At 41.5% G+C, this 19,866-nt stretch overlaps 1 non-coding gene across 1 annotated transcript; it reads right to left on the minus strand.

Annotated features, from left to right (window-relative positions):
- Positions 1 to 17,316: 17,316 nt before the first annotated feature.
- On the minus strand, positions 17,317 to 17,423 carry LOC113881887. The gene has a single exon (XR_003508196.1). It is a non-coding gene; the product is annotated as a U6 spliceosomal RNA (small nuclear RNA).
- Positions 17,424 to 19,866: the final 2,443 nt, after the last annotated feature.

Genomic DNA, 19,866 nt, shown 5'->3' on the forward strand with positions numbered 1-19,866 from the left:
GAAAGACTCACACTTTTATTTCAAAATCCATGCTTTACATATAGGATTGGAAAGAATGGAAATTACTTATAAAGAGAACAAGAAACCTCATTTATTGGTTAACAGGAGGGAAAAAGCCTTATCTGCTGTGCTCCTTCAAATAAAGATTGAGAATATGAAATACAGCCTCTGACTTTGCGCTTCACTGGACAGAAAAGCTGCCATAAACTAAGGCAAGAGCCCTCAGACATTTATTCTGCCTCAGAGGTTCCATCACCCTTCCTCCCTTCCTCTCCTCACTTCCCAAATAACAACCACAAAGAAAAATAAACTGTCAAATCACACCTCCACCCTTCACACACACACTCAGATGTACACCCCTGACCCATTTGGTGGAGTGGAGGTGTCACTTTGGGGAGTAGGGGAGTAGTCGGAAGGAAGAAGGGCAGGGAGACTTAATTAGACTCTGTTAATCACCCAACTAGGTGCTTTGTCTTTTTTCAGTGGATACTTATATCCACAAAGAGCTTTTACTTGATGTAACAAAGATGGAGCATAATCACAACCCTGTGGGAGCTGGAAAGACTTTTCCCCTTTGTGATCAAGAAATGTTTGGTTGAATTTGGAGAGAGAAGGCAAGATCAGTATCTTTCACTCCCTTCTGAATGGTTGGTAAGAGGAACTGGGCAATGGTGATTTTAAGAGGCACAACATCCTTTGATTTGTTACCTGGTGCCTTTGGGCATTCAGCTAGAAACGTGGCTGTAGGACATGTGAGCATGCGTCTTCACAGGCAGGTCCTCTGGGAACTCCCGCTGGGGGCGTGCGGGGCACCAGGTCAGTCCTTATTTGCCTGGACATGGCATTTGGGAAATATCATACACCCTCTCACAGTCCCCAGTTAATTGAAGCAGAAACAAACTGTTCCAGGGCTACTCCAGGCCTGTTCCTCCTTTCCTTCAGACCTTGCTACTCAAGCTGTGACCTACAGACCAGAATCATGGGTATCACTTCAGGGCTTGTGAGAAATGCAGAATCTTGGGTTCCACCTCAAACCTGCTGAATTGGAATCATCATTTTGACACAAACCTCAGATAATTCATATATAGTCACATTAAGGTTTAAGGAGCATTACCTTGGATCATTATGGGACAAACTGGGGTCTTTTAAAGTGGGCATAACTCCCAGCAATAGGGTGGTGAAAGATGCAAAAATTCTTCATCAGCTGTAATCTGTGAGGGGCCAAGAAAAACACCAAATCCTATTCCACCTCTGCTCAAGAATGTGGTAGACTAAAATGACTGATCTGTCAGTAATAAGTAAATTGGCTTACTAACCATTGAATAAAACAATATGCAGGTGAACAGAAGAACAATCTTATATATACCACTCTTCTAAAGATGGTTTGAACCATTGGTACCAGAGATGCAAGTTACCCAACAAACTGAAAATCATCACATTTCTTCTTCCCCCAGGAAATCAGCAGGATGGTTTTAAATGGTAGTATCAACACCTCTGATGCTCCACTCTACATGGTTTCTAAAACATTCATGATTATTACATAACAAAATCAGTACCACAAAATAAGAAACATGGCAGATTATTATAGCTTTCCAGATTAGTGTATGCTTTATGATGGGGTAAGTAGAAAAGAAGGAAAGGAGGTTTCTAGGTGTGGATGATGGAAGGAAGGACAAACCTCAGGGCAACATCTCTCTGAATAGATGTAGGTAGGATGATATCAGTACATGCAAGCATTTATAAGACACTGATACACACTATCTCATCTTACTCATACAGAAGACATAGCCATTATCTTTACGGATCCCACCATTTTACCAACAAAGGAAATAAACAAGGAGAGGTGAACTGACTTGCCTAAGTTGACAAAATTAAAAACAGTGAAGTCAGTCCTCATAACCAGTTAGATAAGCAAAGCAAGAGTATTTTACACTGTACAACAAGAGGAAGTGATGTGTCTGACTCTGCCACCGTAAGGATTGTAGCCCACCAGTCTCCTCTGTCCACAGAATTTTCCAGGCAAGAATACTGGAGTGGGTTGCCATTTCCTACGCAAGGAGATCAGGAATTGAACCTGCATTTCTTGAATCTACCTGCCTTGGCAAGCAGATTCCTTACCAACTGTGCCACCTAGGAAGCCCTCAAGAGGAAGTGAAGGAGAGTAGAAAGTAGAACAGGAAAGAGAATAAAGGAAAGGAAGGAACAAGGGAGGAAGGAGAAAAAGGAAAGATAGAAGGAAAACTGTTCTTTATTGTAATTTTAAAACAACTTTTTTATTGCACTTTTCTGACATTTTGACTAGTCATTATATCTCCCTTGCCTTCTAAAATGATCTTTTGCAACTCAGTTAGTTCTACTTCTTGTCATTGTTACTTGACATAAAAATATTTTTAGGAACTCTAATTACTAATTACACAGGAGAAGAAAAAAAATTCCAAAAGCTTTGATAAATGTGCACATTTAGCTCAATTGGTAAAGAATCCACCTGCAGTGCAGGAGACCCCACTTCGATTCCTGGGTCAGGAAGATCTGCTGGAGAAGGGATAGGCTACCCACTCCAGTATTCTTGGGCTTCCCTTGTGGCTCAGCCGGTAAAGAATCCGCCTGCAATGTGGGAGACCTGGATTTGATCCCTGGGTCAGGAAGATCCTCTGGAGAAGGGAAAGGCTACCCACAGTATTCTGGCCTGCAGAATTCCATGGACTATATAGTCCATGGGGTCGCAAAGAGTCAGACATGACTGAGCAAACTTCACTTTCACATTTTAACTAAACTTACAATGCACTCAAAATCAAAGTGTTTTCCAAAATCTCATTTCTGCCACAGCTTGTAATTTTAGCCAGTGTAAGGCTGTTTATTTCAAAATTTTGATTGCATTTTTAATTGGGGTATAGGTGCTTTACAATATCCTGTTTGTTTCTGCTGCTCAACAAAGTGAATCAGCTACATGTATACGTTTATCGCCTCCCTCCGGGAACTCCCTCCCACCCCCTCATCCCACCCATCTAGGTCACCACAGAGCTGTGCTATACAGCAGGTTCCCACTAGCTGTCTATTTTACCCATGGTAGTGTATATATCAGAGAAGGCGATGGCACCCCACTCCAGTACTCTTGCCTGGAAAATCCCATGGATGGAGAAGCCTGGTAGGCTGCAGTCCATGGGGTCGCTAGGAGTCGGACACGACTGAGCAATTTGACTTTCACTTTTCACTTTCCTGCATTGGAGAAGGAAATGGCAACCCACTCCCGTGTTCTTGCCTGGAGAATCCCAGGGACAGGGGAGCCTGGTGGGCTGCTGTCTCTTGGGTGGCACAGAGTTGGACACGACTGAAGCGACTTAGCAGCAGCAGCAGCGGCCGCAGCAGTGTATATATTTCAATCCCAATCTCCCAGCCCATCCATCCCCAATTCCCCCATCCCCTGTATCCAGTCTGTTCTTTATAGCTGTGTCTCTATTCCTGCTCTGCAAATAGGTTCATCTGTACCATTTTTCTAGATTCCACATGTATGAGTTAATATATATTTGCTTTATCTTTGTAACTTACTTCACTCTGTATGACAGTTTCTAGATCTATCCACAATCGGACCTAATTAAACTTAAAAGTTTCTGCACAGCAAAGGAAACCAGAAGATAAAAAGACAACCTTCAGACTGGAAGAAAATATTTACAAACAAGGCAAGCGATGGGGATTAATCTGCAAAATATACAAACAGCTCATGTAGCTCAATATCAAAAACAAACAACCTAATAAAAAAAATAGGTGGAAGACCTAAACAGCTATTTCTCTAAGGAAGACATACAGATGGCCAAGAGGCACATAGAAAGATGCTCAGCACCAATAATTATTAGAGAAATGACTGCATTTTATCTTAATTGATCTTGAGGTTCATGTCCTCACAGTGGTAATTCAGGATTTGACCTGAAGAGAGAGAAACATATGTATGAAAGTATTTAGGTGCCATGTTTGTTGGTGGGTTATGTTATGTTGTTACTGTTCTCAGCACTTCCGTTGATAAGGAGCATTGAAATCCTAATCCTTTAGAAGGTTAACACTAGAGAAGACCTAAGAGGTGCCCTGTTTCAACCAAGGTATTTCAAGATGAGGAAAGCAGTGGCCAAAAGAGAGAACCAGGGATTTGTCTAAGATTCTACAACTACTCAGCACTTGAACCCAACTGTTCAGATTACATAATAAGAAAAATAATATGTTAACAAACTGAAGATCCTCTTTTATTATTGGAATGTTAGCATAATCACTCTGACCTCTCCTTGTTAAACCAATCCAATTTTTTTGTTTTTCTTCCATGGTCAAAATAAATCATTTTCATATCACCAGCTTTCCAGGTGGCACAGTGGTAAAGAATCCACCTGCCAGTGCAGGAAACACAAGAGGCTCAGGTTACCTCCCTGTGTTGGGAAGATCCCCTAGAGGATAAAATGGCAAACCATGCCAGTATTCTTGCCTGGCATATTCCACAGACAGAGGAGGCTGGTGGGCTACAGTCCATGTGTTATAAACAGTGAGATACGACTGAACATGCAGGCAATGTTACAAAATGCAGTCCCCTCCAAGGATAAAAACAAGAGCCCTCATTGGCTTCTGCATCTTTGCATCTTCCAAGCAAAGGAAGATCTTGCATCTTCCAAGGTAGGGAAAGACTTTTGACTGAGACATTTGCACATTCTAGTCTACCAATTCTGGAATTTAGAGTCTGATAATAATTTTATGTCCTCAGCATCTGGCAAAAAGGCTTGGCATTGTATTAGTTGCTAAAAGTAAATAACTTATTTAATGTTTGCAGCTTTATACCTGGTAGAATGCCCATTTTACAGAGGAGAAAACAGATTCCCCAAGTTACAGTCATTTGCCCAAAGCAACACAGAATACAATGGAACCCTGATCGGAAACCTGAGACCTGTGGCTTTGCTTTGTAATGGTTAAAGTACAAAAATTACATCTTGATGAAGGGAATGAACAAAGAATCAGATGAATAAAAGAATATGTACTTTACCCCAAGGTCAGGATGCTGCACCAGCCACTGTAGAAAAGCAGTCAAGGAAAAAATCTGTGCCAGTTTGATATCTCAATTGTTTGCTAGAATCATTTGAAAGGAGGTGAAGCTGCCAGAGGGAATCACCATGAGAGATATTGACAGGGACCCACAAGAGGAGCGTTGCTTTCCTAACTTCTGCTACATCAAAGTGCCTCCGAAGAATGCAGGGACTCCATCTCATGCTCTGTCCCACCAGGGCGAGTGGCCAGCTGCCAAGCTGCTATAAATATGCTTTTTAATTTAACCTTCTACTTCTCTCTTGGCCTCACCATTGGGATTGCTGCACAAACAAGGAAACCACAAGGATCCCCTCTGATTATCATCACAGGAAGAAATTCAGAGGATGAAATAGAAAAGACAAAAGCAGCAGTGGGGGCAGGGGAAAGGCTTGTTTCAGGATTCCAGGAGGGTCTTTATAAATAATTGAGAGACAGAAACAGGCTAAACTGAAAATAAACGTAGCATACAAAATTATCAGTGTTACTCTACAAGGGAAATGTTTAAATACAGCCAGAATCCTTGGAACATAACCAGAGGACTCCTGTTGTCTCCAATGCAATTCACAATAAATGGCTCCTGTGACTCCAACGTGCCAATTAAACAGTTTGTCTTTGCCTCAACCTTAATTTGGCAGACAGTTCTGTTGTAAATCTGTGTACTGGGATGGAGGAAAGTTGTTTCTCAGCTGCACCCCCCAGAGTTTACTCTTTGCTCAACACAAAATGTAAATATGTCATTGCGTTGACTGGAGTCAAATGAGAGATGCCAAATAGAACAAAATATTCAAGTCCCAGATTAATTACTGCTTGAAATGTTCTAATTTACTGTCCATATTTTGTGCATGAGAAGAAGCAAGGGGATCTGTGGCCCTTGCAGCTGCTGAGCTACTTCAAAACTTAGAAGAGAGAAGTCTGGACAGTCAATGGAGTTGTCCTTTTGTCAAGATCACATTTCTAGAAAATGCCTTTTCTGAAAACTAGATGATGTCCATTAAGAGGTAACACGCTATTGTGTTCTGAGTACAAAATTCAGTAGCCACTGATGTAATTTAATCTTTCAAAGGTCAAGAATCATATTTAAATGTATTTTATAACACGTTTGGTTTTCTATTTATTGACTTGGGGATTAGCTATGAGAAACTTAAATGGCTACCAGCTAGCTGGAATTAGGTTGGCAGATTTTGGGGGATAGTTCCACTGTAAGAAACTCAAAAAAAATCTCTCGAACTCAGAGGTCCTTATTCTGTACTGTAGGTAATGATGATTCTCTTACTGAAAGAAAAACTGGAAGACTTCCACCAGACCACCTAAGCGTAGCAGCTGCAGTGAATGCTAGAAGACAGTCAGCTTCAACGGTTTGAACCCTTTTACAATATTGGACTGAATCTCAAATTTCTATGCAATCTGTTCTCATCCATAACCCAAAGTCCTGATTTGGGACAGACATGAGGGAGGATAATCTTGAAGGAGGAAACAGAACAGGCTCCGTCTTGAAACCGGAACTACATCTTGGGCAGGACTGTGGATTTTGAGCTATATGCCCAGTATCTATGGAAAAGACATACCAACTGGAAAACCAGGCACCCCCGAAAGGAAGAGCCCCAGGGCTCTCCATCGCCTAAGAGAATACCCTAATTATCTGTGTGACCGAATAGAATCATCAGATCAGATCAGTCACTCAGTCGTGTCCGACTCTTTGCGACCCCATGAATCGCAGCACACCAGGCCTCCCTGTCCATCACCAACTCCAGGAGTTCTGAGACTCACGACCATCGAGTCAGTGATGCCATCCAGCCATCTCATCCTCTGTTGTCCCCTTCTCCTCTTGCCCCCAATCCCTCCCAGCATCAGAGTCTTTTCCAATGAGTCAACTCTTCGCATGAGGTGGCCAAAGTACTGGGGTTTCAGCTTTAGCATCATTCCTTCCAAAGAAATCCCAGGGCTGATCTCCTTCAGAATGGACTGGTTGGATCTCCTTGCAGTCCAAGGCACTCTCAAGAGTCTTCTCCAATACCATAGTTCAAAAGCATCAATTCTTCAGCGCTCAGCCTTCTTCACAGTCCAACTCTCACATCCATACATGACCACAGGAAAAACCATAGCCTTGACTAGACAAACCTTTGTTGGCAAAGTAATGTTTTTGCTTTTGAATATGCTACACTCTATTATACTTATTGGAGTATGACCACAAGCCTATTGATAATTGTCCACTGTTAACTACCTAGGCTTAAGGCTTATGAATCACAGGTTAACTTGGATTGTATCTTTCTTTTTCCTTTGTTCAGACTAGTTTCAGGGAATTTTGGGGAGGTGGGTCTGGGCACGTTCACTTAGGGTATATAAGGTTTTCACAAAAATTAGTCGGGGTCCTTGGCTAAGAGGAGACTCTGTCTTGGGCCCGCCCGTGTAATAAACTGCACTCCACTATCTGCATTGTCCTTCTGAGTGAGTTTGTTTCTTGGAACGCATGGCTCCAACAATCTAAACTAGGCCTGCCTTGTAGTTTAATCCAGCATTCTAAAATCATTCTTTAGGTAGGTCGCCATCTGCTTGGGAAATAGATGAAAAATGACAATAATAGGTGAGCTGCACCAGACAATACTACTTATATAATTCCCTCTGCTTTAAATAAATTTTTATTTTTGAAAATTTATATTTTTGCAGAAAACTTGCAAAGACAGTACAGAGTTCCTGTACATCCCTCAGCCAGTTTATCTTGAAGTCTAGTTAATAATCATGAATCAGTGTTATTTCTTTCTTTCTAATGTACCACAGTCATGAATGGCAAACTGATAAACTGGCTGAGGAATATACGGCAACTCTGTACTATCTTTGTATGTGTTCTGCAAAAATATAATTTTCAAAAAATAAAAATTGAATTTTCCACTAATATCCTTTTTCTGTTCCAGGTTCCCATCCTGGATGTTTCATTGCATTTATTGGTCTTGTCTCCTTTATCTCCTCTGGGCTGTGACAGTCTCATCTTTCCATATCTATTGTTTGGAAGTTCGTCTCTAAATCCAGTTCAAAGTTGAGGGGAGGGGAGATGACTAAATTTTATCTCCTGGAGTAGGGGGTATCCATGCAAATTATTTTGAATTCTTCTATAAGGCAGATTCATCTTTTCCCACTCATTTATTTATGCATTCAATTATTTATTTATATCACTATAGACTCATGTATATTTATTTTATACATTTTTTACTCATGTATATTTATTTTGTACTTTGGGTTATAATTTCACACTTAGTTATTTTATTTTCTTGCTCAAATTCCAGCTTTGGGCTTTGGGAGCTCTTTCAACTGGCTCTTGTGTGACTTGATCTGCCCCTTCCTACCCTTTAATTTTTTTTAGTACGTCCTTGCTTTCTGGTCCTACAAGTTACTCCAGGATCATCTTATATTTTCCCTGTCCCAACCCTAGAATCAGTCATATCTCCATGAAACTTTGGTTTCATTTATTAACTAACAGAATTTTGAAAGCAAGATCTGGGTGCTGTATGTGCATACTCATTGCTATTGGGATATTGTTGCTTCCAGCTAACAGAACTAGGTCGTATATGTGTATATATACCAAGGCATGCTGTGCTGTGCTTAGTCTCTCAGTCATGTCGGATTCTCTGAGACCCCATGGACTGTAGCCCACCAAGCTCCTCTGTCCATGTGGATATTCCAAGCAAGAATACTGGAGTAGATTGCCATGCCCACCTCCAGGGGATTTTCCTAACCCAGAGAATAAACCCAGGTCTCCCACAATGCAGGAGGATTCTTTACCATCTGAGCCACCAGGGAAGCCCAAGAATACTGGATTGAGTGGCAGATTCTTTACCAGCTGATCCACGAGGGAAGCCCTCACCTGCTTATATATTATGTTAAACATGAGTCTGTGCTGATGTCCCAGATCCTGAAGCTAATACCACATGGTATGTTCTGATAGTCTCTGATTTTGCTCATCTGTAACTTCCCTCTCAAGAGTGAGAAGTTTGGTTCTTACTATCGATTATCCATTTATGTGTTCAGTCTCTGTACACGTGTAAAGCATTTCAGAATCGCTAACCCATATCACCAGAAGGAACAAATTTACCAGCTAGAAACCAGTGTATCCTTAACAGTTCCTAGTCAAACCTCTGCTTCTCAGAGTCGCTTAAGTCAGCTCCTCTATCTCCCCCCTCTTCTGTAAAGTTATGTCATGCATTTGTAATCCAGTGAGATTTATATGCCATGGTCTAAACACCATTCTGGTTGTTGGTGGGTAGGGGGAGATGGGAGAGTTTGTCCTTGTTTTCTTTAGCTGCATACATTAAAGTTCACACTTCGTGATTTGCAGTTCTGTTGCAATGAGGGAATTATTTTCTTTTCCTTTTAATTATTTTAATTGGAGGATAATTACTTTACAATATTGTCATGGCTTTTGCCATACATCAACATGAACCAGCCACAGGTATACATGTGTCCCCCCATCCTGAACCCCCCCACCTACCTCCCTCCACTCTATCCCTCTGGGTTGTCCGAGAGTACTGGCTTTGGTTGTCCTGCTTCCTGCATTGAACTTGCACTGGTCATCTATTTTACATATGGTAACACACATGTTTCAATGCTATTCTCTCAAATCATCCCACCCTTATCTTCTCCCACAGAGTCCAAAAGTCTGTTCTTTACATCTGTGTCTCTTTTGCTGCTCTGCGTGTAGGATCGTCATTACCATCTTTCTAAATTCTATATATATGCATTAATATACAGTTTTTGTGTTTCTCTTTCTGATTTACTTAACTCTGTATAATAGGCTCCAGTTTCACCCACTTCATTAGAACTGACTCAAAAGTGTTCCTTTTTATAGTTAAGTAATATTCCATTGTGTATACGTATAACAACCTCCTTATCCATCCATCTGCCGATGGACATCTAGGTTGCTTCCATGTCATAGCTACTGTAAGTAGTGCTGCAATGAACACTGAGGTACATATTTCTCTTTCAACTCTGGTTTCATTGGTGTGGATGCCCAGCAGTAGGGTTGCTGGGTCATATGGTAGTTCTATTCCCAGTTTTTTAAGGAATCACCATGCTATTCTCCATAGCAGCTGTACCAGTTTAAAACAGATTCAAGCTTCTACAATGAGCCAGGACAGTAGGGGTAGGTTTTGAGAAACATTCTTAACTTGTTGGAGACCTGCCCCATCATCCTTATTACAATACCAAGGAGAACTTAACATCCTATCCAGGAGTGCTGTGAAAATATACATTCATGTTGGTATACCACTCAAGAGGAAGGTGAGAGAGGAGAAGCTAAAAATACTAAACATTAGGAGCTGAAGTACATTACATAAGATGCTACAGAAAAATCCAACAAACTTTTTGGCCAACTCAACAGTATCCCAGAAGAACATGACGTTACTTTTTTTATTATTAAACTTTTTTATTTTGTATTGAAGCTTAGCTTATTAACAGTGTTGTGATAGTTTCAGATGAACAGCAAAGGGACTCAGCCAGACATACATGTGTTGTTCAGTCAATCTCTCATTTCTAGCTTTTGCAACCCCATGGACTGCAGCATCCCAGGCTTCCCTGTCCTTAACTATCTCCAAGAGTTTGCTCAGAAACTCATGTCCATTGAGTCAATGATGCCATCCAACCATCTCATCCTCTGTTATCCCCTTCTCCTCATAGATGCAATTATTATTAAATAAGTTTCATGTGTCAAGGTGAAGGGCACAGAGTGTAAAGACAGTCACTGAAGCAAATTTCCACGTTTTCACCTATCAACCAAGCACTCTAGGTTATTCTCTGAGAACTGACTCCACAGAAAACACCTCCAGGTGCTTCATAAGCTGATCCCTCTCCTCCAGGTGGGCCTATCCAGGGTGCATGATCATGCTCCATGTCTCGTGCATTTTTCACTCACACTGTTCCATACCTTCCTGCTTTGGATGTGCTAAGCCTTCTGCCTGAAGATCCTTGCTTCTGTTTTAAGTTTTGGCCACGAGTCTTGTGGGATCTTAGCTCCCAGATCAGGGATCAAACCCACACCCCCTGCTTTGGAAGGCAAAGTCTCAACCACTGGACTGCCAGGGAAGTCCCAGTGAGTATTTATTGAAAGATTATTTTGTGCCAGGCTTTATATTATGTTCTCTTGGGGAACACAAAGATGTATGAGTCACATTCCTACCCTTGGGACCTTGTAATCCAGAAGGGAACCCAAGGCGTATCCAGAAAATCTAAGGTACAGGATTTGCCTAAAAGTAGAGAAGCCGAGAGCACGTATGAACAATGGTTGGGATGTCCACAAGATAATCTAAGGGATGGACCATGAAGAAAGAAGTCTGGCTGACAATATTGGATATTTTGCTTACAAGGCAGGAGTAACCAATGAGGTGAGGCCTGCATAACAGACTGAAGAGGTTGTATATTTTCTGTAGCCAGTGATGAAATATCAGAGGTTGTTAAGCATAAACCTTAACTGTGAATTTCACTCTCTTAGTAGAATAAATCAGGAAATACTATATATTATATATGAATATGTTACTAACATCTTCAGTTCAGTTGCTCAGTCATGTCCGACTCTTTGCAACCCCATGAATCGCAGCACACCAGGTCTCCCTGTCCATCACCAACTCCCGGAATCCACCCAAACCCATGTCCATCAAGTCGATGATGCCATCCAACCATCTCATCCTCTGTCGTCCCCTTCTCCTCCTGCCCTCAATCTTTCCCAGCATCAGGGTTTTTTCCAATGAGTCAGCTCTTTGCATCAGGTGACCAAAGTATTGGAGTTTCGCCTCAACATCAGTCCTTCCAATGAACACCCAGGACTGATCTCCATCTTAACCTTGTCAATTAGAACACAAACTTCTTGAGGGAATGGTTTTTGGATTTCTTTTTTTTTTTTTAATCCTCCATAATACATATTGAATTACGGCTAAATGGGGGCTTCTGAATTAGTGAATCCTGAAATTCAGCAATGATAATAAGAATAATAACTGCTGATATTTATTGAGTACTTATACTGTATACCACACAGTGTGTGCTGACAGTACTGCTCTTAGACCTGGGCATCCCCAGGTGGTAAAACATCTATGGGGCAAGTGCAGGTGAGCTGTCAGAGCCTGCACCAATCCCTAACCCCTAAACTGCCCACAGTCCTGCCTTCATGCTCATCCTCTGGGTACCAAGACCCAGAAATTAACTGCTCAGATGGTCTATACACACATCAAGGTCCAGCTTGGCCCTCTTCCCTAGGCTCCTTCTCCTGAAGCTGAGAGGCAGCCAAGGGGAAACTTTGCTTTTTGGTTATTGGGGTGGGGGTGGGGGGGGTGAGCAATAGGACAAAGGGCAACTAGCAGTGGACTGGGGAGGGACGGCTCCATGGGTATCACCTTGAGCCTCACAAACACATTACCAACAGGCCAAGCACTCAAATTACCACACTTAATTCTTAAAACAGTCCTATAAGGTGTCCACATTATACAGAGGAGCAATAGACAGGCCAGGCAGCTTGTTTAAGGGAACGAGGCATATAAACAGTGGAAGATGGGATGCAAGCCCCGATCTCTTTAGCTGTGAACTTGAGGCTTTAACCATTACACTACACTGTACCGTCTTGTCCAGGGTCGCCATGTTCCATGACTCCATTTCCCGTGGTTTTCAACGAGTGGAATTCTGGAGCGGGTCACTGCACAACCAGCGTGTCTGTACCAGAGAGCCTGGCTGTGAAAAGAGCAATCGCTGATTCACAGCATTCAGCCTATTCACTGTGCTTAGCCTCGCTTCTCACCTGCCACTCTGGCCCCTTTTCTCTTTTGGATTTGTCCTCAGCCAGCAGCGTGGGCTCCAGTATTCACAGCATCTGCGCTCCTCAGCTCTCTAATGCACATGCGTGTACTTGAGACTCCATGTGTCTTTCAATCATGAGGTTTAAAATGGGTAAGCTCATTCCCGGCAAATGGCAGGTATGCCTCTCCAGGTGGGAGGGCATGACATTTCTGCTGCGTGCCACCTCCTCCCCCCCTCAACTCCCCCACAAAGGAGTATTTTAATAGAAGGTTAATGGAGGGCACGCAGAACAAAAAGAAAATGCTGTCATCATTATTCCATGTTGTACTCTAATAGAGGTCAGCTCTCTCTCGGATTTTTTTCCCCCATCCATCCTTAAAATGAATTATTTAGCCTATGAAAACAAAACTAGTTTATTTATGATGACAGAGAAGCTGTAAATGTGCTCCTGATCTGTGCATTGACTAATTAGATTAATTAAGCCAGCATGCATTTCAGAACAGGCAGGCAGGTGGCAAATAACATTTGAGATGATTTATATGATATATTCCATCAAGCTCACAGTTGATAAATAATATCACATTCATTCCATTAAGATATCGAAGTGGAAAAAGAAAATAGTGCATTCTTGGCTCTGGGCTGTTATCGAAAGAACAACTCTTGAGGTTACTACACTGAACATTATTTACTCTGCTCAAAACGCGGCCGGAGGGTGGGGGGGTGTGGAGGGGGTGTGGAAAAAGCCAAATCTCAAACTCAAGTTTGTCTCCTTGGTCCCTTTCATTATGCAAAGGTACTACTTTGCCTGGCAGTAGAATTGAATTTTTGAAATAGAGATGAGATTTGAATGTCAATTAAGTCATTGCTGCCTGCTACCAACTTTTGCTAGAAGCTCCCATACTCTGGTCCTGTACTAATCAGCCAGCTTCCAGTGTGTACTCTCAGTAAATGAGTGTGAAATTGGCTGAATAGAAAATCTTTCCTTCTGTGGTCTTCAAACTTCAGCATGCCTAAGAATCACTGGGAATGTTTGCACAAGTGCAGACTCGGGTCCTACTCCCTGTAGGTCTGGATGGAACTAGTAATCTGTATTCCTTTAATCAACACTTTGGATATGGATATAACCCCATTCTAACAAGCTCATGCACAAGAACTGAATCCTGGAATGTGACCTGTGGTTTTTCTGGATTCTCAAGTTCATTGAATATATTAGACTCACTTAGAGTTGTCAGCATTTCTCAGCATATAGTCAAAGGACCGTCTGCATTAGAATTTCCTAGAGAGGCATGGTGAGAATTCAGATTCCTGGGCTTCACTTAAAACCTACTAAATTTGAATTTGTAAGAGTTTTACAAGAGAGTATGCCTGTTAGCAAACTACCCAGGTGACTCTGATGCATACTAAAATTTAAGAACTACTGCCTTAGAGAAATGCTTGATGTAGGTGTAACAAAAATTGGCAGTCTCCTCCTGTAGACATGAGTTTGCTTAAAAGATGGAGATGTATGTCTTTCTCTGTCTGGCTCAGTAACCTCTCTAAGAATAGTCTTAGACCTAAACAGAAGGTAGTGCTGCAATTGTCTGCTCTCCAGGGTTACCTTTTGGTTTTCTAACCCTTTTTGGCTTATGCCCTGAGGGGCTCTGCAGAATTGCTACCATCTTGTTGAGGACAATTCTGGAGTTGCCTCTAGGTCACTGGGAATGCTGTAGTTAAATGGGAGGTCCCCTGAGCTACTGCCCTGGGATATAATGGTATGTCATGCAGGTGCCATGGCAAAGACTAATAGCAGAAATTGACATGTGAGACAGACCCCAATCAAAAACTGACATCCTCCCCAGCCCAGGAAGAGATGATAAGCCTTCCTATTACAGCAGAATGACAGGCAAAGAGGCAGAAGAGAAATAAGCAGCAGCCAAGTAACCCGGGACAGGCACAGCCCATACTTTGCAAGTATATCAGACAAAGCAAAGCCTTTATCAAAGGCCTATAATAAATCTTTATTTAACCTTTGTGATATCAGCTAACGAGAGAATAATCTGAAAAGTGTAACAGATTTAAGATGTTATCATCTGAGACCAGGTCAGACAAGGATGCGATGGATAAATGAGAACTTTGGAACCTGGGAGGAGAGGACTTTGCTCAAGACCAGAGCACACTGACTAAACTCATCATTCGTTCTACAGTGAGAAGGACTAGAAATTGATTTCAGAGCTTCTTTTACATGCTTAATGATTCTTGGAATAATTTATTTTTCCCATTGCTGAATATTGTTTTCTCCTTCCATTGTGTAGATTCAATCAATAAATCCTTTTTATCTTAGTCCCCAAAGAAAGACTCTTGTCTATGTATATAGGGACCCTTGTCATGCAGTTGTGTCTGACTCTTTGTCATCCCATGGACTGAAGCATCCAGGGCTTCCCTGACTTCCACTATCGCCTGAGGTTTGCTCAAACTCATACCCATTGAGTCGGTGATGCCATCCAACCTTATTGTTCTCTGTTGTCCCCTTCTCCTCCTGCCTTCAATCTTTCCCAGTATCAGGGTCTTTTCCAGTGAGTCAGCTCTTCACATCAGGCTGCAAAAGTATTGGAGCTTCAGCTTCAGCATCAATCCTTCCAATGAATGTTCAGGGTTGATTGCTTTTAGGATTGACTGGTTTGATCTCCTTGCAGTCCAAGGGACTCTCAAAAGTCTTCTCCAACATCACAGTTCGAAAGCATCAATTCTTCAGTGCTGAGCCTTCTTTAAGGTCCAACTCTCACATCTCTACATGACTACTGGAAAAATGTAGGGGCCTTAGATGGATGAATCCTCCTTGATGGATACAGAGAGGATCCCAGTTCCCAGAGTGCACAAAGCCTTGTCCACAACATTCCTCTGGAGCATCTTTCTGAATGAGCGAGCTACATCTTTGTAAAAGGATGATATCATTCAACTCTGCAAAAGTACATCCTAGTGCTGTGCTGTGCTTAGTTGCTCAGTCATGTCTGACTCTTTGTAACCCCATGGACTAGGCCTCCAGGCTTCTCTGTCCATGGAATCCTCCAGGCAAGAATACTGGAGTGGGTTGCCATGCCTTCCAGGGGATCTTCCCAACCCAAGGATCAAACCCAGGTCTTTCACATTGCAGATGGATTCTTTACCTTCTGGGCCACCAGGGAAGCCCAAGAATACTGGAGTGAGTAGCCTATGCCTTCTCCAGGGGATCTTCACAACCCAGGAATTGAACAGGGGTCTCTTGCATTGCCGGCAGATTCTTTACCAGCTGAGCTACCAATGCCAAACCTCAAAAATCATTTTTGTTAAGATGGTCTTTCTTTTTTTTTTTTCCTTTCTAAATTGTTATTTTTTTAATTTTATTTTATTTTTAAACTTTACATAATTGTATTAGTTTTGCCAAATATCAAAATGAATCCATCACAGGTAGACATGTGCTCCCCATCCTGAACCCTCCTCCCTCCTCCCTCCCCATACCATCCCTCTGGGGCGTCCCAGTGCAGCAGCCCCAAGCATCCAGTATTGTGCATTGAACCTGGACTGGCATCTCATTTCATACATGATATTTTACATGTTTCAATGCCATTCTCCCAAATCTTCCCACCCTCTCCCTCTCCCACAGAGTCCATAAGACTGTTCCATACATCAGTGTCTCTTTTGCTGTCTCGTACACAGGGTTATTATCATCTTTCTAAATTCCATATATATGCGTTAGTATACTATATTGGTGTTTTTCCTTCTGGCTTACTTCACTCTGTATAATAGGCTCCAGTTTCATCCACCTCATTAGAACTGATTCAAATGGATTCTTTTTAATGGCTGAGTAATACTCCATTGTGTATATGTACCACTGCTTTCTTATCCATTCATCTGCTGATGGACATCTAGGTTGCTTCCATGTCCTGGCTATTATAAACAGTGCTGCGATGAACATTGGGGTACATGTGTCTCTTTCCCTTTTGGTTTCCTCAGTGTGTATGCCCAGCAGTGGGATTGCTGGATCATAAGGCAGTTCTATTTCCAGTTTTTTAAGGAATCTCCACACTGTTCTCCATAGTGGCTGTACTAGTTTGCATTCCCACCAACAGTGTAAGAGGGTTCCCTTTTCTCCACACCCTCTCCAGCATTTATTATTTGTAGACTTTTGGATCGCAGCCATTCTGACTGGTGTGAAATGGTACCTCATAGTGGTTTTGATTTGCATTTCTCTGATAATGAGTGATGTTGAGCATCTTTTCATGTGTTTGTTAGCCATCTGTATGTCTTCTTTGGAGAAATGTCTATTTAGTTCTTTGGCCCATTTTTTGATTGGGTCATTTATTTTTCTGGAGTTGAGCTGTAGGAGTTGCTTGTATATTTTTAAGATTAGTTGTTTGTCAGTTGCTTCATTTGCTATTATTTTCTCCCATTCTGAAGGCTGTCTTTTCACCTTGCTGATAGTTTCCTTTGATGTGCAGAAGCTTTTAAGGTTAATTAGGTCCCATTTGTTTATTTTTAAAAAATATGGAACGCTTCACGAATTTGCGTGTCATCCTTGCGCAGGGGCCATGCTAATCTTCTCTGTATCATTCCAATTTTAGTATATGTGCTGCCGAAGCGAGCACAAGATGGTCTTTCTTAAACTATAATTTCCAGATTATATGCAGGTAAATAGTTTTCCTTCATAATGAAGTTTCTGTTAGCAATCAGTTCTTGAATGGTCTGCTCAGCTGTATCTCCTTGTAACAGTGGCTTGCTTTACCTTAGACCATCTGACAGCAGAGGCAAATGAAACAGGCCCAGTCGGGGTTTTGATATTTTTTTTTCCTATCAAGGGCACATGATTTTGTCGTATCTTCTCATTTGCTGATCTCAGTAGGCTCCCATCTCCTTATGACTTCGTGTATGTTTTAAGTTTTATTTTATGTTCTTCCTGTTTCTAAGATTCTAAGATGACTCTTAAATGTCTGATAATAAAAGCTGCAGAAGTCAGGTTTATTTAAAAATAAGTAGAAAATGTCAACTATAGCTGTAGAAAGTGCATTGCTAATCCAAAGGCCATTCATTCTTACTATGATTGAATATTAAATTTAGCTATAAACTTCCTTGAAGCCAAAACAAACATGAATGTAAGATGTGTTACATAATTCTTATTATTTATAGAAAATATCTAGCAATCATCTAAGGTGTGTTTGTGTGCTAAGTCACTTTAGTCGTGTCCAACTTTTTGTGACCCTATGGACAATAGCCCACCAGGCTTTTCTGTCCATGGATTCTCCAGGCAAGAATACTGGAGTGGGTTGCCATGCCCTCCTCCAGGGGATCTTCCCAACCCAGGGATCAAACGCACATCTCTTATATTTCCTGCATTGCACGTGGATTCTTTACCACTAGCACCATCCAGGAAGCCCTATTTAATTTATAAAACTATTTTTAATCAGCTTTATTGAGGTATTATTTATATACAGTAAGTTCACCTATTTAAAGTTTCACTTCAACAAATGTTTGTAATTATGTATGTAATCATTATTGCTGTCCCTAGAAGCTCCATCATCCTAAACTGTTCCTTCTGTCTCTTTGCTTTGCCAGCAATCTCTTCTCCTAATCCTTGGCTCTGGAAACTTTTCTGCTTTCTATCACTGTATTTTTGCATTTTCTACTCAGTTTAGTTCAGTCGCTCAGTCATGTTGGACTCTTTGCGACCCCATAGACTGCAGCACGCCAGGCCTCCCTGTCCATCACCAACTCCCAGAGTTTACTCAAACTCATGTCCATTGAGTCGGTGATGCCATCCAACCATCTCATCCTCTGTTGTCCCCTTCTCCTCCTGCCTTCAATCTTTCCCAGTATCTAGGTCTTTTCCAATGAGTCAGTTCTTCACATCAGGTGGCCAAAGCGCTGGAGTTTCAGCTTCAGCATCAGTCATTCTTATGAATATTCAGGACTGATTTCCTTTAAGATGGACTGGTTGGATCTCCTTGCAGTCCAAGGGACTTTCAAGAGTCTTCTCCAACTCCACAGTTCAAAAGCATCAATTCTTTGGCGCTCAGCTTTCTTTATAGTCCAACTCTCACATCCATACATGACTACTGGAAAAACCATAGCCTTGACTAGACAGACCTTTGTTGGCAAAGAAATGTCTCTGCTTTTTAATATGCTGTCTAGGTTGGTCATAATTTTTCTTCCAGAAGCAAGCATATTTTAATTTCATGGCTGCAGTTGCCATCTGCAGTGATTTTGGAACCCCAAAAAATAAAGTCTGTCACTGTTTCCACTGTTTCCCCATCTATTTGCTATGAAGTGATGGGACCAGATGCCATGATCTTAGTTTTCTGAATGTTGAGCTTTAAGCCAACTTTTTCACTCTCGTCTTTCACTTTCATCAAGAGGCTCTTTAGTTCTTCTTTGCTTTCTGCCATAAGGGTGGTATCATCTGCATATCTGAGGTTACTAATATTTCTCCCCACAATCTTATTTCCAGCTTGTGCTTTATCCAGTCCAGTGTTTCTCATGATGTACTCTGCATATAAGTTAAATAAACAGGGTGACCATATACAGCCTTGACATACTCCTTTCCCTATTTGGAACCAGTCTGTTGTTCCATGTCCAGTTCTAACTGTTGCTTCCTGACCTGCATACAGGTTTCTCAAGAGGCAGGTCAGGTGGTTTGGTATTCAACATTTCATTTTAACATTTTTTTTAACATCCTCTTTAACATTTTTAACATTTTTAACATCCTCTTTAACATTTCATGCAAAGATGGCCACAATAAAGGACAGAAATGGTATGGACCTAACAGAACCAGAAGATATTAAGAAGAGGTAGCAAGAATACACAGAAGAACTGTACAAAAAATGATCTTCATGACCCAGATAATCACCATGGTATAGTCACTCACATAGAGCCAGACATCCTCAAATGTGAAGTCAAGTGGGCCTTAAGAAGCATCACTATGAACAAAGCTAGTGGAGGTGATGGAATTGCAGCTGAGCATTTTTGACAATATCATGTAAATGGATTTATACCATATATGGTCTTTATATCTGGTTTTTTCAATTAATGTAATGC

This window comes from Bos indicus x Bos taurus, chromosome 2 (assembly GCF_003369695.1).
Source record: "Bos indicus x Bos taurus breed Angus x Brahman F1 hybrid chromosome 2, Bos_hybrid_MaternalHap_v2.0, whole genome shotgun sequence".
Classification (NCBI taxonomy): domain Eukaryota; kingdom Metazoa; phylum Chordata; class Mammalia; order Artiodactyla; family Bovidae; genus Bos; species Bos indicus x Bos taurus.